Here is a 25283-nt window from a genome sequence, read left to right on the forward strand (position 1 = left end):
TCCAATGTCGACTGAAAGTATGTTCTGAAGTCCAGATGGCCTATGTTGAATAGAAAGGGCGTGGAGGTGGCCATTGCTCTGGTGGGATGCACATGAACCACGGCTGAAGATTCTTGATTTGCTATATGATAAGTAAGTTATATGCATTCCAATATCCATTCTATAGTCTCTGTATGGAAGTGGACTGACCCTGAGACAAACAGTCTAGGAGATTCACGGATTGCTTTAGTTCTACTAATGTAGAAAGCAATAGCACTTTATACATAACAGCTATGTCTACACTGCAGGCTTTTTGCGCAAGAAATGTTTTGAGCAAGCATGCATTCACACTGCCATGTGTTTTTGCACAAGAGCATCCATGGCAATGTGGACACTCTCTTGCACAAGAAAGCTCTGATAGTCATTTTAGCCATAGGGGTTTCTTGCGCAAGAATCCCCTGTTGCCTGTCCACACTGCCTTGTTAGGCAAGAGCTCATGCTCAAGAGGACTTATTCCTCGTGAGGAGAGGAATAACTCGGGCGCAAGAAGCCCTCTGTTTCAACACTTTATTGTAAATTTACTTGCGTAAGAATGCGCATGCAGTGTAGCGCTCAACAAATTTTTGCACAAGAATGGACATTCTTGTGCATAAAACCTGCAGTGTACATGAAGCCAGAGTGTGATCAAGGAACTTTCTCTGGTATTGGGGTGAAGTATTGGAAAGAAGACAAGTAAGCATATGGGTTCATTGCAATGGGAAAAGGAAGATACTTGCGGTGGGGAGGACTTTTGATGTGGTTTTGTCCTTGTGAAATATTGTATAAGGGGTTTCTACCATAAGGGCTCCCAACTCCCCAGTTTGTCTGGTTGAAGTGACTGCCACCAGGAAATGGTGCTGTTGTTGGTGACACTTGGCAGTCATGACACCATAGTCATAGGGCTAGAAAAGACCTCAGGAGGTCATTGAGTACAACACCCTGCCTAAACCAGGACCAACGCTAAATGAATCATACTAGCCAGGGCTCTGTCAAGCCAAGATTTAAAATCCTCTAGGGACGGAGATTCTACCACCTCTCCAGGTAACCCATTCCAGTGCTTCACGACACTTATAGTGAAATAATTTCTCCTAATAGCCAACCTAGAAACTCCCCCACCACAATTTGAGACCGTTCCTCCTTGTTCTGACATCTGTCACTACTGAGAACAGACTCTCTCCATCCACTTTGGAACCCCCCTTCAGATAGTTTAAGGCAGTTATCAAATACCACCTCACTCTTCTCCTCTGCAGACAAAACGAGCTGAAATCCCTCAGCCTCTCCCCTCAGGTCATGTACTCCAGGTGCCTAATCATTTTGAATGCCCTCTGCTGGACCCTCTCCAATGCATCCACATCCTTCCTGTAGTGGGCAGCCCAAAATTGGACGCAATACTCCAGATGTGGTCTCACCAGTGCTGAATAAAGGGGAATAATCACTTCTCTACATCTTCTGGAAATGCTCCTCCTAATACACCCTAATATGACATTAACCTCCTTGGCTACAAGGGAACACTGTTGACTCATATCCAGCTTCTCATCCACTGTAATCCCCAGGTCCTCTTCTGCCGAACTATTGCTTAACCATACAGTCCCCAGCCTGTAGCAGTGCTTGGGATTCTTCCATCTCAAATGCAAGACTCTGCACTTGTCCTTGTTGAACCTCATCAGCTTTCTTTTGGCCCAATCCTCCAATTTGTCAAAGTCACTATAGACCCTATTCCTACCCTCCAGCTTATCTACCTCTCCCCCTATCTTAGTATCATCTGCAAACTCACTGAAGGTGCAATCCATTGCCTCACCCAAGTTATTAACAAAGATGTTTAAAGGGCTTGCACCTGCTGGGTGACTGTCAGGAAATGCAGCTACCCAGCAGGTGCAAGCTCTGTAAATAGAAGCAGTTGAAAGGGCGTGCACATCTCCAGCTCCCTAGCAATGTGCTATAGATGCTGGGAGCTGCGAGCCCTTTTAGCTGTGTCTATTTAAAGGGTTCTCATGTTCCCCTTGACTGCCAGGCAATACATTGCCCGAGCAGGCATGAGGAAGGCACAATTCCTTTAAATAGAAGCAGTTAAAAGGGCTCATAGCTCTGGCGCTGCTAGCGTGTTGCTAGGGAGCCAGAGACATACACATCCTTTCAACTGCTTCTATTAAAAGGGCTCGCACCTTCCCCAGGGCTGGTAGGCAAGGAATGGGAAGATGCAAGCCCTTTCAATATAAGCAGTTAAAAGGGCCCATGTCTCTCTGAGGGTATGTCTACACTACAGCACTAATTCGAACTAACTTAATTCGAATTAGTTAATTCAAAATAAGCTAATTTGAACTAGTGCATCTAGACCTAAAAACTAATTCGAATTAGCGTTTTGCTAATTCGAACTAGCATGTCCACGCTGAGTGGACCCTGAACTGAAGTTAAGGCTGGCCAGAACCAGTGCCAGCAGGGCATCAGGTAGGACTTAGAGTGTGGAGCTGCTGCCTCAGGCTAGCCGAGGGCTGTGCTTAAAGGGACCTGACCCCCACCCCGAACAGACAGTTCTCAGGGTTCCCCGCTTGCTTATCTAACTCGATGAGGGACAGCAAAGCAGTCCTGACTTGGAGTGCCCTGAGTGCCTGCACTCGGCACATCACAGCACTCGGCCATGAGCCCGGCTGCACTTGCTGCAGGCTGCCATCTGGGGGGGGGGGGGCAATCGGGGGACTGTCAGGACGCGTGTGTTCAGAAATAGAAACTCTCTTTATTTAACAAAACTCGGGGGGGGAGGGGGGAGGGATTAACCTCTGGGGAGACTGGGAAAAGGAGGTGGGAGAGGGGAAGAGAAAGCGTGGGAGAGGGGAGGGGGAAACCTGGGAGGAGGGAGCTGGAAGGGGGAAGCCAGGGGAAGAAGGAGGAGGGAAAGTATAAAACTATGGTATGTCATATCTTCAGTACAGTGTGCAGATGTGGTCTCCTCACCTCAAAAAAGATATTTTGGCCTTGGAAAGGGTTCAGAAAAGGGCAACTAAAATGATTAGGGGTTTGGAACAGGTGCCATATGAAGAGAGACTAAAGAGACTGGGACTTTTCAGATTAGAAAAGAGGAGACTGAGGGGGGATATGATAGAAGTCTATAAAATAATGAGTGGTGTGGAGAGGGTGAATAAAGAAAAGTTCTTCATTAGTTCCCATAATATAAGGACTAGAGGACACCAAATGAAATTAATGGGCAGCAGGTTTAAAACTAATAAGTGAAAGTTCTTCTTCACACAGCGCATAGTCAACCTGTGGAACTCCTTGCCACAGGAGGCTGTGAATGCTAGAACTATAACAGAGTTTAAAGAGAAGTTAAATAAATTAATGGAGGTTGGGTCCATGGAGTGCTATTAGCCAGGGGGTAGAAATGGTGTCCCTGGCCTCTGTTTGTGGAAGGCTGGAGATGGATGGCACAAGACAAATCGCTTGGTCATTGTCTTCGGTCCACCCCCTCCGGGGTAGCTGATGTTGGCCGCTGTCGGCAGACAGGCTACTGGGCTAGATGGACCTTTGGTCTGACCCAGTACAGCCATTCTTATGTTCTTATGTTCTAAGCTCAGGGCTTAGGGTCGGGGATCTCACTGGACCAACTTGATTTTCATGCAAACCTGCTCCTGGGTTCGCATGTGGCCTTTGGTGGCCAGGCTGGCAGCTATCCTGCCCTAGACGGCTGCATTTCTGTGCCTAGTGCGGAGATCGTGGACGTTGGAGGCCTCCCCCCAAACCTCGATGAGGTCCACAATCTCCGCACTAGACCAGGCAGCCGCCCACCTCTTGCAGCCCCGGGCAGGCTCCTGGGAGCTGCCAGCCTGGTCCTGGAAAGAGGCGGAGGGCTGGGTGGTAGCGGGTGGCTGGCTCGTGCCGTGCCAGGTGCAGGGTCTGCTGGCTGGGTGCTGGCAGGCTTGCACCTGGCACAGGCACCGTAGCCAGACCGTGCCCCTTTAAGGGCTCTGGGGCCGGGAGGAGGGCAGAAGAGTTTCCCTGGTTTGGCCCAGTGTGGCCACCAGGGCAACCTGGGAAGGGCTAGCCTCCAACTAGTTTGAATTAAGTGGCTACACAGCCCTTAATTCGATCTACTTAATTTGAACTAAGCGTTACTCCTCTCAGAATGAGGTTTACCTAGTTCAAATTAAGCGCTCCGCTAGTTCGATTTAAATTCTAACTAGCGGTTTGTATGTGTAGCGCCTATGAAAGTTAATTTGAACTAACGGCTGTTAGTTCAAATTAACTTTCTAGTGTAGACATACCCTGGCTCTCAGGCAATGCATGAGGGGCAAGACCTGGAACTGCCTCTCAGGCTGGATCAAAGCCCTAAGTGAGCTGGATCCGGCCTGCTGAGAGGCTTTAGCCTACCGCTGTTGTAGATGGTCTATGGCAGTTAATGAAGATCTGTTGTAGCAACGCTGAACAGGACAATTCCAAGGATGTTAGCCAGTGAGAAGCCAAGCTCTGAGCTGCAAGACCTGTATGCTGGAGTGACAGAGTCATCCCTGGTCTGGTATAAGAAGGTGAGGAACAATGGGGAAATGCCACAGTGCTTGTGAGGGAGCCAGAGAGGGAGCATGGTTATTTGCAGGAGGTATGGGAACAAGGTCTGCTTAGGCCAATTTGGTGCGATCAGAATGACCATAGCCTTGTCCTATTTGATCTTGCCTAGGACACAATGGAGAAGAAGCAAGGGTGGAAAGGAATAGAGAAGACGTGCATTCCATTAGATGGTGAACACATTCCCTCGTGAATGAAGTCTGAGCCCTGCTTAAGAGCAGTAAATGGGACAGTTGGTGTTGCTGCTGGTAGCAAATAAATCAATCACTGGATAATATCTCCAGCATGTGAATAATGGTTGTAGCATGCTGGGATTGATCTCTCATTCGTTGGTTTGAGAGAAACATCTGCTTAGATGTGACATTGTCTGTTCCTGGTAAATATGTAGCTAGCAGCTCTATGTTGTGGGGAATACACCATTCTCAAAGTACCACCACTTCCCTGCAAAGAGGATTCATTCCTAGCAGCTGATGAAGTATATTGTAGTAAGATCGTTCATAAAGATTTGGACAGACTTCCCTCAAATGAGGGAAGGAGTTGGGTACTGGCCATAATTCTAACAGATTTATGTGAAGTCTAGTGGTCTCTGTGGTGAGGAAGCATGTGTTCTATTGGTCCTAATAGCAAGAGGTGGTTGAGCTTTTGTGTAAAGGCAGCTTTGTGAGATGGGTCCTTGAAGAGGGACCAGTGGGAGGTGGCGATTAGGAAGGGTAGAAGAAAAAGGGAGAGAATAGCCAACCAGAACAATCTCTAGCACCCACTGTCCATAGTGATGTTGCGCCATGCTGTGTAAAAGGATGATGGATGGTACCCCAATGGGGTAGACCTGATGGGATCCTGCATTAGAAATTCTGGGGACCAACATTTCATAAGGCCTGTCTGGTGGATCTGTTTTCTGTGTTTACCCTACTGTTGCTTCTGTATGTTGTTGTAGTACCTGGAGGGTTGTGTATAAGGTGTTAGTAATATATTAGTTTGGTCTGAGACACTGCTGAGAGGGTCAAATCATGGAAAATTGCTCAGAACCAGAGCTACTTACAGCCCAACACTGGGGTTCTCCTCTATAAGATGCCAAACAAGTCACACAGAGCACTCTGGCCAGCAAGAAGTCTCACAAGCACAACCCCTTAGACACCCCAGCTTTCTCTGTGCCCCAAACAGCACTGCACCTTACACAGGTGAGAGATGCTATACCTAATCTCACCAACTCTGAACAGGTTCTGCCAGCTCCAAAGGACCAACCACAGTCCCAGATTTATACCATAGATCATAACCAAGGGTATGTCTACACTACCACCCTAGTTCGAACTAGGGTGGTTCATGTAGGCCACCAAAGTTGCAAATGAAGCCCGGGATTTAAATATCCCGGGCTTCATTTGCATCTTGCTGAGCGCCGCCATTTTTAAAGCCCTGGTAGTTCAGATTCAGTGCCCGCGGCTACACGCGGCACGGAGTAGGTAGTTCGGATTAGAGAGCCTAATCCGAACTACCTACTCCATGCCGCGTGTAGCCGCGGGCACAGAGTCCGAACTACCGGGGCTTTAAAAATGGCGGTGCCCAGCAAGATGCAAATGAAGCCCGGGATATTTAAATCCCGGGCTTCATTTGCAACTTCGGTTGCCTACATGAACCACCCTAGTTTGAACTAGGGTGGTAGTGTAGACATACCCTAAAAGAGTTCACTGTGCCAATCCTTTAGAAACTAGAATCCAAAGGTTTATTAATAAATGAGGGTACGTCTACACTGCATCCCTAGTTCGAACTAGGGATGCAAATGGAGACAACCGAAGTAGTTAATGAAGCGGGGATTTAAATATCCCGCGCTCCATTAACATGATCTCGCCGGCGCGCTAGTTCGAATCACAGCTGATTCGAACCAGGAAGTGCGCGCCGGGACGCGTTAGTTCGGACTAAAGCCTTAGTCCGAACTAATGTTACTCCTCAAAAAATGAGGGATGCAGTGTAGACGTACCCTCATTTATTAATAAACCTTTGGATTCTAGTTTCTAAAGGATTGGCACAGTGAACTCTTTTAGGGTATGTCTACACTACCACCCTAGTTCAAACTAGGGTGGTTCATGTAGGCAACCGAAGTTGCATAAGGCCTGTCTGGTGGATCTGTTTTCTGTGTTTACCCTACTGTTGCTTCTGTATGTTGTTGTAGTACCTGGAGGGTTGTGTATAAGGTTGTGTATAAGGTGTTAGTTTGGACTAAAGCCTTAGTCCGAACTAATGTTACTCCTCAAAAAATGAGGAGTAACATTAGTTCGGACTAAGGGCTTTAGTCCAAACTAACACGTCCCGGCGCGCACTTCCTGGTTCGAATCAGCTGTGATTCGAACTAGCGCGCCGGCGAGATCATGTTAATGGAGCGCGGGATATTTAAATCCCCGCTTCATTAACTACTTCGGTTGTCTCCATTTGCATCCCTAGTTCGAACTAGGGATGCAGTGTAGACGTACCCAGAAAGAAAAGGTTGAGAGTAAGATTTTAAAGAAAATACATTGCATACATCAATCACCATATTCTTGATGCAGGCTCTTAGCAGAGATGTAACACACTGCTGGCTTAAAACTCTTGAGTGTACACCTTATGCTAGGAAGAGTCAACAGATCCTTCTGGGCTCTCTGTCCTTACCAGTGGTACTTCTGGAGTAGAGGGCAGGAGTGAAGACAAGATTGAGGAACTCTCAGGATCCTTTAATAACCTTGCCTATGTGGAGGGAAATCTATTGTTCTCCTTGGTGAAAGTACCTCCCAAACTGGAGCTAATCACATGATCAAGTGACGTGTCCCTGTCTTTCATGCAAGCAGCCATAACGTACTTGCTGTTCTGCAGGTTTCCAGCTGCATTCTTCAGGTGTTTATTGGCAACCTTGAGGGCCTTTGTCCATGCAGCACTGCTAATTAGCATAGCCATTCACTGAATAACCATTCCTCACAATAAGTGGTTGAGGCCTATTTCTGTCTCCAAGAAAGAGAACATTTAAAATACAAGTACAGAGCCCTTATTCATAACTTTACACACAGAAATTGTACAAGTATGTGAGTAGCATAGACAGAATCAGCTAAGCACAACCTTTCATTAGATACTTCGCTTGGCCCACTTCGTGCAGAATTTGGGGCAAGCACACAACTATGGGTGCAACAATGATCTGCCTGCCTACATTAAAATCCAATAATGGGACATACGTATACTTAAAGTCTTCATGGTAGTATTTGAATCCTTTAATATGTGGAGAGCCAAGCCAGTGGATTCAGAGAACAGTTTTATACCCTTGAATGGAAGGTTCTCTATTGTGGCTAGAACCTCTCTGGGAAAGCCTGACATGTGCAGCCAAGAGGTGCAGCACATGACTACCACCATGGAGAAGGATCATGCAGCAATGTCAGCTGAGTCTAACGCTGCTTTTAAAGCGGTCTGCATGATGAGAGAGCCTTTGATTATGTTGGACTTGTACTGTTCCCTTTTTGTATTTGGCAGCTGTTCAATGAATGCAGACATTTGTGAAAATAAATTGTACATGTACTTGGCTAGGAGTGCAGTGTAATTGGCAATTCTCAGCTGGAGAGTTGCAGATGAATAAACCTTTCTGCCAAATAGGTCCAAGGGTTTCCATTCTCTGTTGTAGAGTGTGGTGTGGGCAGTGTTCTGCTTTCCCTTCTAATTCACTGCATTGACCACTAGAGAGTTAGGAGTAGGGTGGATGAAGAGGAAGTCAGCTTCCTTTGATGTAATGTATTTTCTTATCTGAGCGCTTGCAAGACAGAGAGAGATAGTTGTTATTGGTGTCTGCCATATTGTCTTGACTGGGTCTATAAACGCTGCATTCATTGGTAGGGCAAGCTTGGCTAAAGGAAAGGCATGGAGAATATCTTAATGGATAACGTCTGTCCTGAATGTCTGGCAACTGCTCTAGAGAGATCTCGAAAGAGTCCGTCACTCTTTTATAAAGCTCCTGGAAGGATTTAACATCATCTCCTGAGGTAGATGGCAGTGGCATAATGGTATTGTCTGGTAAGGATTAGGGATGTATAATTTCAATTATTTGGCTAATCAAATAGCCAATGCAATTTGCATTGACTATTCAATTAGTCAATAAGGGCTGTTACTATATTTCAAAGGCAAAAGGGTGGCAGGGAGCATGGTTCTAGTGGGGGACTCAAGCAGCTCAAGGTAACTCACCCCAGGCTCTATGTGGTGCTGCCACTCTGAAACACTGCAGAGAACCTGGAGTCAGGATCCATGCAGTGTTTCAAAGAGGCAGCTCCACATGTAGCCTGGGTCAGCAAGAGAGTCCCCAGCTGACCGCAGGGTCCACGTGGTGCTGCCACTTTGAAACACCACATGCAATCTGGGGCTGGCCGGGGCTGCATGCGGCATTTCAAAGCAGAAGCACTGTGTGGAGCCCAGGGTCTGGTCCCAGGCTCCACACGGCACTGCTAATTTGAATCACCCCCTCGCTGCCTCTTTCTGATAGAGGAAGCAAGTGGGGGGAAGCAACTAGTTGACTAGCCTGTCGACTAGTCGTTCACATCCCTAGTGACGATGATGATATATGCCAGAGAATCTTTGGATGGTTATTCCTCCAACACACCGGCTTCCTCTTCAGGGTCCATGGTGGACTATGAGGGCTGAAGGAGATGCAGTGGCCTGTGACACCTGTTACAGAGGTGGAGATTACTGTGCCCTACACATAGCCCAGAGGTCCTAGTAAACCCAGTTGGGTGCATGGGCCCTGGCAGAGTTAGCCATTGAGTGGGCTGCCACTGCAATGGTTGCTGGGTTCGTCTGTATGACAAGTGTCACAGAGTATGTTGACCAGAAGATATGTCCTCCTTCTCATCACTAGATAGCGAAGGAGCTGAAGACATGGAGTAGCTATTAGGCTAAATCTAGATGTTGTTAGGGTGCTGTCAGTACCAAAGAGCGGTGCCCCTGGAATTGAAGTAATCGCCAAATCTTCTTGGCGAGAGAAGTGTTGCGGTGCAGAGAAGATCAGCACCAGCGTCAGCTCTAAAGCAGCAGTAGGTGGTTGCTTCTGTGTTGACAGTGCTTAGTGCATGCTAGAATCCATTGGAACCCCAAGTGGCAGCATTGAGCTATTCGGTGCCGACAGAGTGCATGGCTTTGTTGATGCCCACAGAGCTGTTTTAGGCTTGGATTGAGGGACTGGCTTGTGAGTGGCCCGTGCTGATTCCCTTGCCTCTTGGGTTGTCCCAATGCTAGACGTAACCAGTGTCTCACGATACTGTGCTGCCAGTGCCAGGGCTGTTTTCTTCAGCAAAGTGCACTTTTTCAAGGGGAAATCATCTGACGAAGCAGAATGATGGCACTTTTTGGAGCTGGCTTCTAAAAAGCCAAGGAGGAATGGCTTCTCCATCACTTACTTGTGATGCGGCTGCCTTCTCAAATGGTGCAGCAGGGGATGGTTGCCTGGGCAGTGTTGAGTGCTCAAGATTAGAGGCTGGGTGGAGTGATTTCTCCATGAATATCAGCCTCAGTTAAAGCTCCCTGGCTCTCCTGGATGTGAATTTCATGGAGGGAGGGCATTTGGTGGTGTTATGGTTCTTAGTCGAGCAACAGACACACTGGGAATCTCTGTCAGAAACAGGAATAGATCATCTGTAAGGGTACGTCTGCACTAGCCCCCTAGTTCAAACTAGGGAAGCTAATGAGGGTAACCTAAATTGCTAATGAAGCGTGGGATTTAAATATCTTGCTCTTGATTAGCATATTCCTGGCCGGTCGCCATTTTGGAAACTGACTAACCCAAAGTAACTGCCCGCGTTTATATGCGGCCGAGAAGCTGGATTCTGAGATAAACCCCTTAGTTCGAATTAACTGTTACTCCTCATGGAATGAGGTTTAACAATTAATTCGAACTAAGGGGTTTATCTCGGAATCCCGCTTCTCTGCCACGTATAGACGCAGGCAGTTACTTCGGGCTAGTCAGTTTCCAAAATGGTGACCGTCCGGAAATATGCTAATCAAGCACGGGATATTTAAATCCCACGCTTCATTAGCAATTTTGGTCGCCCTCATTAGCCTCCCTAGTTCGTACAAGGGGGCTAATGTAGACGTACCCTAAGTAATGCAACATTTGAAGCCTGGAAAGCCAAGCATATCTCCTTGCAGGGGACAAGCCAGGAAAACAGCAACTAAAAGGTTTTTTCTTTAAAGTAAAGAAAGAAACTGGTAGGAAATTTGAAATAATAAGTAGTAAAAGAATAAACAAAAAAGAAATAAACTTCAGTAGTAGGTATGAGGGCAACAGCTAAGTTCTGACAGAGGCCAACAGCTTCCCCATTATTTCTCCACCAACAGCTCTCTGGTGACAAACTAAGTTAGCCCTGGTCTACATTAGCAGTTTATTTCAAAATAACGCCCCCTCCCCACCCCGGTCAAATTTATAAGTGGAGTGCCCACACTACCAAGCCCGTTATTTTGAAATAAGGGGCTGCAGAATTAAAAATCTATACTCCTGCTTTTCATCAGAAGCAATGCTAATTCCGAAATAGTTATATTAAATAACAGTAGAGTGAATGCTCCAGTGCCGCTATTTCAAAATATTAACTCGTCAGCGTCATTCAAACTAATTACTCCTCGGTGCTTCCTGGAGCTCTAAGGCCAAGACAGCACATCCACATTAATGGAGTCTGCCTTGGACTAATTTTGAGGCTTCCCCGTAGTGTGGAGATGCTAGTTTGAATTTGTTAAATCAGGAGTTAAGTCAAATTTAGTAATTTTGAAATACTTTCCTAGTGTAGATATGGCATTAGAGAGGTAGTAATGACCATTGTCCTAAACATACAATTCAAAATCTCTCTAAATAGTAATTAAATCTACCACTACAACATCTCTAACATTGGATTTGGTCTGTAGCTATTCTGACCTTTCCTTGTATTACTGGGAGGGGCGTGCAGCAGCCTGGGCAGTGCTAAGGACTGACTGACGTTGGCCCTGTCCCTTCCGCCCTCTGCCCTAGCCTTTCCACCCGTGACTCAACCCCTTCTAATGGTGCAGAGCTGCCCATCACACATCTTTCCCCAGAGCCCGTGGTGGCTATCAATCCCACTGTGTAAGACACTGTAGATACTAGAAATCTGTATACTCTGCAGCTGTGGCAGTATTTCCCGCTTGACCGCCTCCTCCCTTCCCACTCCACTTTCCCACCCCCTAGTTCTGGGCTCCCTAAGAAGGAGGCTCCAAATCATGGCCCTAGCAGGGACTCCATGACCAGGACTGTCCCTAGTACTTGCCTTAAAGATGGCTACATTAAGAAGCCTGTGTGTCAAATTACAGCTTAGAGTTGTATTACTTTTCCCTACAATGCATGGGTGGAAGAAAGGATAATATGAACCCTGCATGCAGAGAAGATGGGCCTGCCACCTGCCACATGCCTATTCCTGACCCACCCTTTCTCCTCCTACAGATCCAATTCTGTATGATGCCCTTTCTGAAAGGGGCTTGAGTAAGTGGCAGCCAGAAGGCTGCTGGCCACTCTTCTGTGCAGGAAGAGGAAAGTCTCACGTGTGGGGCTTGATCAAGCAAGATGATAGTTTCCACTTGAAAAAAATTAAGAATCAAATTTTCACCTGCAAAAGCGGCAAGGAGTCCTGTGGCACCTTATAGACTAACTGAAGTGTTGGAGCATAAGCTTTTGTGGGCAAAGACCCACTTCATCAGATGCTTTGCCCACGAAAGCTTATGCTCCAACACTTCAGTTAGTCTATAAGGTGCCACAGGTCTCCTTGCCGCTTTTGCAGATTCAGACTAACATGGCTACCCCTCTAATTTTCACCTGAATTTCAAAATTAATGTGAAAGTCAAAACAACTTTGGAAAGAAAAGGCACATTCATGAATGCAGCTTATTTAGTCATTCTAAAAGACCACCTAAGATAAGAGCCCAAAGTTCCTATTCTTCTGGCTTTTTATGATTCAGCACAAGAAGGTTGGTTTTCCACAAGGAAAAGTCAATTGAACAAATAGATTTAAATGGACTCTTCGTGAACAGGACTATTCTCACATCCAGATGAATGCTGTTAAAAGACTCTACAATGGATCTTAAATTACCACATATTTCTTCCAAGAATCTTTATTATAGGGCAATAACACACTCGGCAGGTGTCCCCATGAAATTCTAAGATGACAGTGAAATGCACTCCACTGTCCTAAATTTCAGAGAGGCTTTAACTTCTATTGATCAATGCAATGGTCAAGGATTTAAGAAAAGAGGTAAACAGTCCTCTGTGGTATTCCTGCACAGCAGAAAAAGGGTAAGTGTATTGTTTTATTACAGTAGTTATTGTTAGGCATTTATATTTATACAAAAGGGGTTGTGAACAAAAATTAGCTCAATGCATCCCACTCTGCCATGTTTTCCATTCAGCAACTGACCCTCTTCTTTCACTACAGTAGGATAACTCAACACATTTCTTTCCTTACTTCACATTAATCAAAGGGAGAGTGTCCACATTTAGCTATGAAGAATTTATCCTCTACCATTGTTTAACTTCTTCCTCCACAATGGTATTTAATTTCTACTCAGCTGTATGCAATAGGCACACCCAAGTTCTTTAAAGCATTTGGAAACCTTTTGCAGAAGTGCTTTGAAGAATGTCCTACAGCAAAATATTCTGAGTAACGTGTTCTGCAAAAAACAAAACGAAACAGGATGAGGAGAGAGCCACCACTTTGTAGAGAAACTCTGCCATCTCAGAAAAGCAGACAGGGATGGACCTATCAGGAAGTAACCACAATGATTCCAGCACATTTCTAATGACCAGCTTTTATGAACATTCTAGGTAGCATCTGATTTACTCTTTGTGCCTAACTCCACCTCTGGTTCTGAATGGATCTGCACATCTATTTATGTACATCCTCTGATTTCTTTTACAGACAACAAACTCTCAGTGAAAGAAGCATGTTGTTTTGTTTGTGTGGATGAATGGAAATACTTTAGTGCTATCCCACAGAAATTAAAACTCAATGAACAAACTTCGAGATACTGATATTTAAAGACCTGATTGCTTGGCACTACCATGGTGTACAAGCTTTCCCACCTTTGCCTTCACCCTCTTGAGAAGAGGCAGGCCAGGATCTCTTGGAGATGCTTTCCCCACTAGTATGCCAGTGACATACTGAAGAGACAAATTCATCCCTCATGTAACTTCATTGAAATTAATGGAGTCGTATAAAGTTATGAATTAAGACTGAGCGATCAGTAAAATGAACCATGATGAAACTTTTTCTTATGTTTTTAATTCCTTCATAAAAAGCTGAAAAGCAATTAGTTTATTTGTATGTGTACTTAGGCCATTAGTTTAAAAGGCTCCAGCTATAGAATTATTGCCCCATAGTTGGCTGAAGTGCACAAACATGTCACACACACAAAAGGTAAGTTCTCTAAGCCTACAAGAATGCAACAGTCAATTAATGTAAATTAATTGCTATAACTCCATTGAACTTGCATCCAGAGAACTCACACTTACAGTTTGGTACATCAAACACAAGATGATTGTTATTGAATATAGTCAAAAGACCACAGAATCATAGACTCATAGGGTTGGAAGAGACCTCAGGAGGTCTTTCAAGGCTGTTCCCCACTCTGGCACAATAAATGCAGAAGTGGAGGCCTACAAAAGGACCCTAAAACCTTATCTCTACAGGCTTTGGTACAAAAACCTCCCCCCCAAATCCTAATACCTGGACTTTGGAGAATTCTGCTGCCACCACCCAAGTAATTCCAAGGAAACCAGGGAAGAGATCATTCAGGAAATCTCCTCCCTAAAACCTCAGGGGTACCTCAAGCTCTTTTCCCCAAAAAAAGCTTGAAAAAGAAAATAAAAAACAAGCTGCAGTCTGTGATAGCTGATCCCTCAGTCAGACAGATCTTCCAGGACACAAAAATTAACCAATACCGATTAATAAGAAAAAGAAAACAAACTTTTATTATCAAAACAAAACTACCATTGCAAGCATAGTTGAGGCGGCTAGATGGTAAAAGCCACCAACTGATATACTCAGAGAAAATTCCCTGGGTTAGAAAGCTTCATTATAAAAGAGAGACGAAAACACTTTTAAAGAAAGAAAAAAAAAACATTTTTAATGGCACAGTTCCAAATTCCCAAGCTAGAAAACAATAAAACCTGACGGGCTAACTAAAGTTTGCCCTACTTACACATTGTGAGAAGACTTTTCTTGGGGAAAGACGGCCTCTTACCTTCCTGTTACTTGGAAGAAACCGCTGACACAGATGAAGGAGGAAAAAGATAAAAATTCCTTTGTTCCAGTTTGAAATCCATACCTGTATTATTATTGGCTGACCAGATACCTAGCTAGGGACAGGAGACATAGTTAACCCCTTAGTCCCCAAGTGCTGGTCAGCCCTCCTGGTTATGACAAGGTAATTAAGTCCAGCACCCTGCCCAATGAAGGACCAACTCTAATTAAACCATCCCAGTCAGGGCTTTGTCAAGCAGGGATATAAAAACCTCTAGGGATGGAGATTCTACCTCCTCCCTAAGTAACCCATTCCTGTGCTTCACCACCCTCCTAGCGACATAGCTTTTCAACATACAACCTAGACCTCCCTCGCTGCAATGTGAGACCACTGCTCCTCATTCTGCCATCCATCACTACTGAGAACAGCCCCTCTCCATCCTCTTTGGAACCCCCTTCAGGTAGCTAAAGGCTGCTGCCAAATCCCCTCACCCTCTCTCTTCTCTTCTTTAGACTAAATAAGCCCAAATCCCTCAGCCTCTCCTTGTAAGTCATGTGTTCCAGTCCCCTAATCATTTTTGTTGCCCTCTGCTGAACTTTCTCCAATATGTCCCCATTCTTTGTGTAATGGGTGTCCCAGAATTAGATACAATATTCCAGATGTGGCCTCACCATGCCGAATAAAGGGAAATAACAATTTCTCTAGATCTGGTGGCAGTGCTCCCCTTAATGCTATATAACATGCTGTTAGCATTCCTGGCTACAAGGGCACACTGTTCACTCATATTCAACTTCTCATCCACTGTAATCCCCAGGTTCTTTTCTGACAAACTGCTGTTTAGCCAATTGGTCCTCAGTTTGTAACAGTGCTTGGGATTCTTCCATCCGAAGTGCAGGACTCTGCACTTGTACTTGTTGAACCTCATCAGCTTTCTTTTGGCCTAATCCTCCAGTTTGTCTAGGTCACTATGGATGTGTCTAGACTACTGGGGTTTTTATTTAAATAAATGGCCTTTTTTCGAAAAAACTTCCCCTGGGTCTAGACTGCTGCCACATTCTTTTGAAAATAAATTGAAAGAACGTGGCAGTTTTTTGACTGTGAAAAACCTCATTTTATGAGGAAGAACATCTTTTTTTGAAAGTACTCTTTCAAAACTGTGCTTTTTCGAAAAGAGAGCATACAGACTGCTTGGGTGCTCTCTTTTGAAAAAGTGGCTTGCTTTTTTGAAAGTACTGGTCATAGTCTGGACACTTTTTTTCGAAAGAGGCTTTTTCAAAAGTATTTTTCTAAAAAGCCTCTTTCAAGAGAGGCTTGCAGTCTAGACATAGCTCCAGACTGCCTCGGTGCTCCCTTTCAAAAAAACGGCTTGCTGTTTTCAAAAGTACTGGTTGTAATCTAGATGTTCTTTTTCAAAGTATCTTTCGAAAAAGCTTCTTTCGAAAGAGGCTTGCAGTCTTTATGTAGCCTATGGGACCCTATCCCTACCCTCCAGCATATCTATCGTTCCCCCTAGCTTAGTGTCATCTGTGAACTTGCTAAGGGTGCAATTCATCCCCTCATCCAAGTAATTAATAAATAAGTTGAACAAAACCAGACCCAGTACTGACTCTTGGGACACTCTGCTTGATACCAACTGCCAACCAAACATCGAGCTGTTGATCACTACCTACTGAGCCCGCCAATTCAGCCAGCTTTCTATCCACCTTACAGTCCCTTTATCTAACCCATACTTCCTTAACTTGCTGGCAAAGATACTTATCCTTGGTATTTACTGAGCAGTAAGTGACAATTACCCAAAATCACTGTTCCAATCCATTGACATTGTCTTTGTAAATATCACTTTAACAACAACCTTTGACTATAACATAGCAAAAATATTCATAAATAATCCAGTAACTAAAGTTTTGCCTTGGCACTTTATGCTTAGTATGCTAAGTATTAATAGCCTCACTGAGCTAGCACAATGATACTAAGATATCCTTAAAGGTTCAGTGTGGCCAATGAGTGTTATTAAGGGCATGTCTAAACTATGTCCCCCTTTCAAAAGAGGGATGTAAATTAGGCAGATCAAAATTACAAATGAAGCCAGGATTTGAATTTCCCGTGCTTCATTTGTGTAATGGCGGCAGTGCGTTCTTTCGAAAACGGGTATTTTGAAAGTGAAACTGTTGTCTAGACATGTTCTTTAAAAAAAACCCAACCTTTGTTGAAAGAACCGTAATGCCTGAAAAAATGAGGTTTACAGGTTCTTTCAAAAAAGGTTTTTTTCCCAAAAAGAGCCACCTGTAGATGGCGGTATTACTTTTGAAATACCCTTTTTCGAAAAAAAATGCGCTGCTGCCATTGTGCAAAAGAAGTGCAGAAAATTCAAATCCCGACTTCATTTGCAATTTTGATCTGCTTAATTTACATCCCTCTTTCAAAAGAGGAATGTAGTCTAGACATAGTCAAAGAGACAACAATTGGTAATACTCCACCTCATTGTAATATAAAACTATTTTTTCCATCTACTGAAAAATTCAGGAATGTTTGAGACAACTTGTTGTATTAAGAAATTTAGATATCAGTACTATTGGCAAAACAGGAAATGATGGAGTAAATTTTCAGTCAGGCTGAAAGCCAGCCCATCTTCATTCAGATGCATCTTGTATCAATAATATTTACATATGCAAAATTAATTGCAAGCATATTTTGAATACTTGAATCTCTAATAAAAAGACTAGTGCTTTCAGGAACAAGTACTCGGAATCAGAATGCTTCCCTTTTTTTACATATGCTTCATGGTTTGTCATTTAAAGATAGTATTTTCAAAGGAACCTAAAGTAAGTACCCAATTCCAAATGACTTTCAAAAGAAAATGAGCATATAATTCCTTTCAACTCCTTTGAGAACATAAGACTGATTGTATTATTCAAGAAATAATATAATGTAACAACATGGGATTTTTTTTCTAGACAAAAACTCAAAAACATGAATGGGTACAAGCATAAGCAATGACTCCATAGGTGCACTGGGCATGGAACACCCACAAGGAAAATTTAGTGAGTGCTCAGCACTCACCAGCAGCCAAATTCCTGCTCTCTGCCTACCTCCTTTTTCCATGCCTCTTGCCCACAAGTGATTCTGCTGATCAACTCATCCCCCACACTCCCATTGCTTCTGGAGCACCACAAAAACCCAGTTTGTAGCATTCAATAAGCTTCAAAAGAGAAGGAGAGGAGCAGACACAGACTATGCTTGGGGTAGGAGGCAGGGAAAGTGGTGCAGTGTGGGGATTTGGGAATTGGGGGAAAGAATGAAATGAGGGCATGGCAGGGGCAAAGCAGGAGCAGGACTTGGAGGATGGGCCTGAATGGGGGCAGGGCCTGGAGTGGCGAGGGGAAATCAGCACCTATGATTCCAAGTATACCAAACTTCCAACTAGTGATCAATATTGACATGACTTGTGTTCATATGTTAATATAAAAGTGAAAAAATAACTTGTCTATATACCTACATCCACACATGCCCTCTATTAGTGATCCTGAGATCCTCAAAAAGCCCCCTTTTATTTAACTGGTGTTCTTCAAGATATGTTGCCCATGTCCAACACACGTTAGGTGTGTGTGCTCGTCACATGAACCAGTGCTGGAAGCTGTTCCTTAGTAATATCTGTATAGTACCTGCTCTGGCATTCCCTGGAGTGCCTCCTCACACCCCTAGTTATTTCTTACCAGAAACTCGGACAGTGAGAAAGAAGAGCAGGTCATGGAATGGACATAAGCAACACATCTCTAAGAACATCAGTTATGGAAAAGTTAACTGTCTTTTATTCAAGTGCTTGCTCATGTCCATTCCATGTTAGGTGACTCCCAAGCAGTATCAATGGAGGAGGGTAAGAGCGTAAGGATGTGTTTGTAATACAACCCAGCGTTGTCTCTGGCTTGTTGGGTGATGGTATAGTGTATCATAGATGTGTGGACTGAAGACCATGTCACAACTCAGCAAATGTCCTGGATAGGAACGTGTGCCAGGAAGACCGCCTGAACTCTGGTTTTACAGTTGGAGGTAGTAGAACCTGAGTCTGCTCATAGGAGGTATTGATGCAAAAGGCGATCAAGTTGGAAATCTGCTGCAAGGACACTGGAAGGCCCTTCAATGTCCAATGTCATGATGAAGAGCTGGGTCAACTTCCGGAAGGATACGCTGTAGGTAAAACTCCCGAGTACATCTGACATCTTCTTGTTTTGCTTTTTTATCCTTTACTTCATGCAATTGTGTATCATCAACAAATTCAGAAATTGTACTTCACTGCTGGATCATCTGTCTAGGCCATTTTATATATTAACTAAAGCTTTTATACTTCTATACCTTATAAATTAATCATAAGATTATCATGTGTAATTTTATTAAAACCTTTTAAAACATTAAATATATTGTCATATGCAGAGCTATTATCAATTTTGGAATCTCAGAAAAGGTACAAGGTTAGTGGGACAGGATTTTCTGTTAGGCTATGTCTACACTACGAGACTGGTATTAAGGATCTTGTGGAAAAAGGGGGTTTTGCGCAAAAAGAAAATGTCCACACTGCTTGTGCTTGCGCAAAAACCCTAGCGCAAAAACAGATCAGCAAAAAATATGCAAATGAAATCGTGACTCACGCAAATGAGTCCCTCATTAGCATATTTTTTGCAGCAAAAACTCGTAGTGTAGACGTAGCCTTACATTTGCACTCAGATTTTCCTTTCAAACAAGTTGCTCGTAGTAATTATGCCAAAGTAGTAATCATTGGCTTTACAGATTACTGATGCAACACTATATGGGCTTTTGCCAGAAGAGGCTATGCAAATGAAGCACTGATTAGTATTTTGTTGTGCTTCATTTGCATAATCTGTTCCGAGCCGTTTTTGCACAAAAACAAGCAATGTGGACGTTTCCTTTTTGTACAAAAGACAAAAGAATTGAGGATTATGTATTTTTGTTCACAGACAGTCCCAATGGGTTGCTTTAGCAAAGGGCAGCTGTTGTACTTCATTCCATTGCCCAGTGTGCAGAGCAGGGTGAGTGGGTGATGAATGAGACTTACATAAGAACATAAGAACGGCCGTACTGGGTCAGACCAAAGGTCCTTCTAGCCCAGTATCCTGTCTACCGACAGTGGCCAGCACCAGGTGCCCCAGAGAGGGTGGACCGAAGACAATGATCAAGCGATTTGTCTCCTGCCATCTCTCTCCAGCCTCTGACAAACAGAGGCCAAGGACACCATTTTATGCCCTGGCTAATAGCCTTTTATGGTCCTAACCTCCATGAAATTATCTAGCTTCTCTTTAAACTCTATTATAGTCCTAGCTTTCACAGTCTCCTCTGGCAAGGAGTTCCACAGGTTGACTACACGCTGTGTGAAGAAGAACTTTCTTTTATTCGTTTTAAACCTGCTACCCATTAATTTCATTTGGTGACCTCTAGTTCTTCTATTTAGGGAACTAATAAATAACTTTTCTTTATCGGCCCTCTCTACACCACTCATGATTTTATAGACCTCTATCATATCCCCCCTCAGTCTCCTCTTTTCTAAACTGAAAAGTCCCAGCCGCTTTAACCTGTTCTCATATGGGACCCGTTCCAAACCCCTAATCATTTTAGTTGCCCTTTTCTGATCCCTTTCCAAGGCCAAAATATCTTTTTTGAGGTGAGGAGACCACATCTGTACACAGTATTCCAGATGTGGGCATACCATAGTTTTATACAGGGGAAGTAAGATATTCTGTGTCTTATTTTCTATCCCTTTCCTAATAATTCCTAGCATCCTATTTGCCTTTTTGACCGCCGCTGCACACTGTGTGGAAGTTTTCAGAGAACTGTCCACGATAACTCCAAGATCCCTTTCCTGATTTGTCGTAGCCAAATTAGCCCCCTTCATACTGTATGTATAGTTGGGGTTATTTTTCCCAATGTGCATTACTTTACATTTATCCACATTAAATTTCATTTGCCATTTTGCTGTCCAATCACTGAGTTTGGTGAGATCTTCTTGGAGACCCTCACAGTCTGCTTCTGTCTTGACTATCCTAAACAGTTTGGTATCATCTGCAAATTTTACTACCTCACTGCTTACCCCTTTCTCCAGATCATTTATGAATAAGTTGAAAAGGATTGGTCCCAGGACTGACCCTTGGGGGACACCACTAGTTACCCCTCTCCAATCTGAAAATGTACCATTTATTCCTACCCTTTGTTTCCTGTCTTTTAACCAGTTCTCAATCCAAGAAAGGACCTTTCCTCTTATCCCATGGCCATGTAATTTACACAAGAGCCTTTGGTGAGGGACCTTGTCAAAGGCTTTCTGAAAATCCAAGTATACTATATCTACTGGATCCCCCTTGTCTGTATGTTTGTTAACCCCTTCAAAGAACTCTAAGGGTATGTCTACACTACAATGTTAGTTCAAACTAACGGACGTTAGTTCGAACTAACATTCATAGCCGCTACACTAGTGCTCCGCTAGTTCGAATTTGAATCAAACTAGCGGAGCGCTTAGTTCGAACTAGGTAATCCTCATTTTACGAGGATTAAGCCTACATTGAAGTTGGGCCTCTATTATGGTGTCTTTAAAAAGTTTCCATACAGCTTTCAGGGATTTGGCTCTAGTCACTGTGCCTTTTAATTTCTGTTTAACTAACCTCCTCATTTTTGTGTAATTCCCCTTTTTGAAATTAAATGCCAGGGTGCTGGACTGCTGAGGTGTTCTTCCCACCACAGGAATGTTGAATGTTATTATATCATGGTCACTATTCCGAAGTTGTCCTGTAACGGTTATTTCCTGGACCTGATCCTGCACTCCACTTAGGACTAAATCGAGAATTGCCTCTCCCCTTGTGGGTTCCTGCATCAGCTGCTCCAAGAAGCAGTCATTTAAGCCATTGAGAAATTTTATCTCGGCTTCTCTTCCTGAGGTGACATGTATCCAGTCAATATGGGGGTAATTAAAATCCCCCATTATTTTAGAGTTCTCTATTTTGGTAGGCTCTCTAATCTCCCTCAGCATTTCAATGTCAGTATCGCTGTCCTGGTCAGGCGGTCGATAATATATTCCTACTGCTAATTTCTTATTATTGGAGCATGAAATTTCTATCCATAGCGATTCTATGGAACATGTTGATTCATATAATATTTTTATTTCATTTGATTCTACATTATTTTTCACATACAGTGCCACCCACCCGGCCTGCTCTATCCTTTTGATATATTTTATATCCCGGTATGATTGTGTCCCACAGATTTTCCTCATTCCACCAGGGTTCAGTGATGCCTATTATGTGAATCTCCTCATTTAATACGAGGTACTCCAGTTCACCCACAGATACAGAGACTTATCAGTATCCGGCTCCATACTGGCTGTGGACATTTTAACATCATTGTAGTGACTGGTCTTCATCACCACCTATGCCAATAGCACAGCTGCAAATAATTTTTACCATCAATAGCAGCAAAGATGTATCATTCCTAGATAACTTTAATGGGCAGGTAGGAAAAGAGCAACGACATCTGATTAATTACATTTCGGAAATTTGGTGTCAGACAAGATGACCAGGAATAGGCAACCAGCACTGTAATTTGCAGCTGCCAATGACATGAAGCAAAATGCAGGACAATGTAGCACTTTAAAGACTAACAAGATGGTTTATTAGATGATGAGCTTTCGTGGGCCAGACTGGCCCTCGAAAGCTCATCATCTAATAAACCATCTTGTTAGTCTTTAAAGTGCTACATTGTCCTGCATTTTGCTTCAGCTACCCCAGACTAACACGGCTACATCTCTATCGCCAATGACATGGTGATCTCTGACCTGCTCTTCCATTACCCACAGATTCAACAGTAGACCAGGTACTGCTCACATGGTTCTACCGGGACTGTTATTGATCTTGTCCTCATTAACAATCATTGGCAGTCAAAGGTCAAAGTTTGCAGAGGTGTTTAACTTGATGCTGGCATCAGCCTCCTTCTGACAAAAGTATGCCTTCGACTTCAAACACAGTAACTACTGGGCTGAAATAAGTTCAGTTTCACAAAAAGCTCTTATTACATCCAAGTTATCAGATTTCATTCTGTTCTGAACTTCAGTGCCTCTGTGAACTCTCATTCTGTCATTTAATGTCAAGTACAATTTACTGCTGCCAGCTCAGAACTGGCGCCTCAGATCTTCAAATGTAATGGATCAGAAAGAATACGTTCACTGGCATTGGTAGAGCCCTATAAATCCCTGCATATCTGCTTTATATCTGGCTGAATTTATGAAGAATAGTGAGAATATTACTCATCTGTAGCTGCAGAACAAACAGATCATCTGGCATACTAATATCATTCTTAATGGCTGGAAGAAAGAGGTTATTGTGTCTCCATTCAGAAAGGGCAATAAAGCTAAATGTCATAAGTACAGAGGTATTATGCTATTGTTGGTCTGAGGGAAAGTCTATTTCTGTATCAATACTTAGAATTAATAATGTACTTTATGGCAAAGGCCAGTATTACATGGCCCCACAATATGCCAACATTTTTATGGCTGACCTGGAACAACGCTTCCTCACTTCTCATCCACTCACGCCCCTTCTCTACCTATGCTACATTGATGACATCTTCATCATCTGGATCCATGGGAAGGAAACTCTGGAAGAATTCCACCACAATTTCAACAGCTTCCACCCCACCATCAACCTCAGCCTGGACCAGTTTACATGGTGTGACGGCGCGTTGGGGGTCCCCTGCCTCCTGCACCCCCGAAATGGCACGAAAAGACTCCACCAGCCAGTAGAATAGAGGTGGTTTATTGCTTCTCCAGGATACAGCACAGCACAGATGTCATCAGGTTATAGGGCAGGCCTAGGATGCCTCATCCCCCCCTTGATATGGGGGAGGGGGTCTCGGCTTCTAAACCCCCCAGCCTGTTGCTGAGGCTGCTTCCTCCATGCTCCCAGACAGAAACTAAACTAACTCTCCTCCAGCCCTGCCCCCCAGCCAGGGGCGGCATTCCACCTTCCTTTGTTTCTCCCCATGGGGGGTAGCTGGTCAGACAGGTTTGGAGCCCCCTTGCATAATGACCAGACAGCAGAGGTCGCCACAGCCCTAGCAAGGCACCCCCACTACGTCACACACGGGATGTCCACTTCCTGGACTCCACGGTACAAATAAATGACAGTCACATAAACACCACCTTATACCGAAAACCTACCAACCGCTATGCCTACCTTCATGCCTCCAGATTCCATCCCGGACACACCACACGATCCATTGTCTATAGGCAAGCACTGAGGTAGAACCGCATTTGCTCCAACCCATCAGACAGAGACCAACATCTACAAGATCTTCAACAAGCATTCTTGAAACTACGATACCCACATGAGGAAGTAAGGAAACAGATCAACAGAGTCAGATGTGTAGCCAGAAGCCTCCTGATGCGGGACAAGCCCAAAAAAGAAACCAACAGAAAACCACTGGCCATCACCCACAGTCCTCAGTTAAAACCTTTACAATGCATCATCAATGATATACAACCCATCCGGGACAATGATCCCTCACTTTCACAGGCTTTGAGAGGCAGGCCAGTCCTCGTCCATAGACAACCCACCAACCTGAAGCATATTCTCACCAGCAACTATATACCGCACCACAGTAACTCTAACTCAGGAACCCATCCCTGCAACAAACCTCAGTGCCAACTCTGCCCACATATCTACACCAGCAACACCATCACAGGACCTAACCAGATAAGCCACAACATCATTGGTTCATTCACCTGCACATCTACCAATGTAATATACGCCATCATGTGCCAGCAATGCCCCTCTGCTATATACAGTAAACTTCCAATAATCCGGCACCTTTAGGACCCAGGGGGTGCCGGATTATCAGATATGCCGGACTATCAGAGGGGGGGCTATGAGGGGTCTGGCCTCAGACCCCTCATAGCCCCCCCCCTTCCGATAGTCTGGCTCTGTCCCAGGCGTCCCTGATTCAGCCGCTGCTGGTCAGTTTCAGCAACGGCTGAATCGGGGACGCCTTCAGCAGAGCAGCTGGAGTGCTGCTGGGTTGGTCTGGTAGCGCTGACCCTTGGCGCAGTGAGACCAACCTGGCAGCACCCCAGCTGCTCTTGGGGACTCCTGGAGCAGAGCAGTTGGGGTGCTGCCGGGATGATCCGGTAGCGCCGCTCCTCGGCACTACTGGACCAACCCGGCAGCACCCCAGCTGCTCTGCCCCAGGTGTCCGCAAGTCAGCCGCTGCTGAAACTGATCAGCGGCTGACTCCAGGAAGCCCGAGGCAGAGCTGCTCTGGGGGGAGAGCAGCTGGGGGAAGAGCGTCTGGGGAAGAGAGCGTCTGGGGGAGAGCGTCTGGGGCAGAGCAGCTGGGGGGCTGCCTGGTTGCTCCCACAGCGCCGAGGAGCGGCGCTACTGGACCAACCCGGCAGCACCCCAGCTGCTCTGTCCCAGGTGTACCCAAGTCAGCTGCTGCTGA

The 25283-nt window shown here is 44.6% G+C and overlaps 1 protein-coding gene across 5 annotated transcripts in view; it reads right to left on the reverse strand.

The window, feature by feature from the left end:
• The window catches only part of GABRB2 (gamma-aminobutyric acid type A receptor subunit beta2), a 394028-nt gene that overhangs the window by 132206 nt on the left and 236539 nt on the right, over positions 1 to 25283 (reverse strand). The gene's annotated exons all lie outside the window — the stretch shown is intronic.

Source organism: Pelodiscus sinensis, chromosome 16, assembly GCF_052426305.1.
Source record: "Pelodiscus sinensis isolate ZL-2025 chromosome 16, ASM5242630v1, whole genome shotgun sequence".
NCBI lineage: Eukaryota > Metazoa > Chordata > Testudines > Trionychidae > Pelodiscus > Pelodiscus sinensis.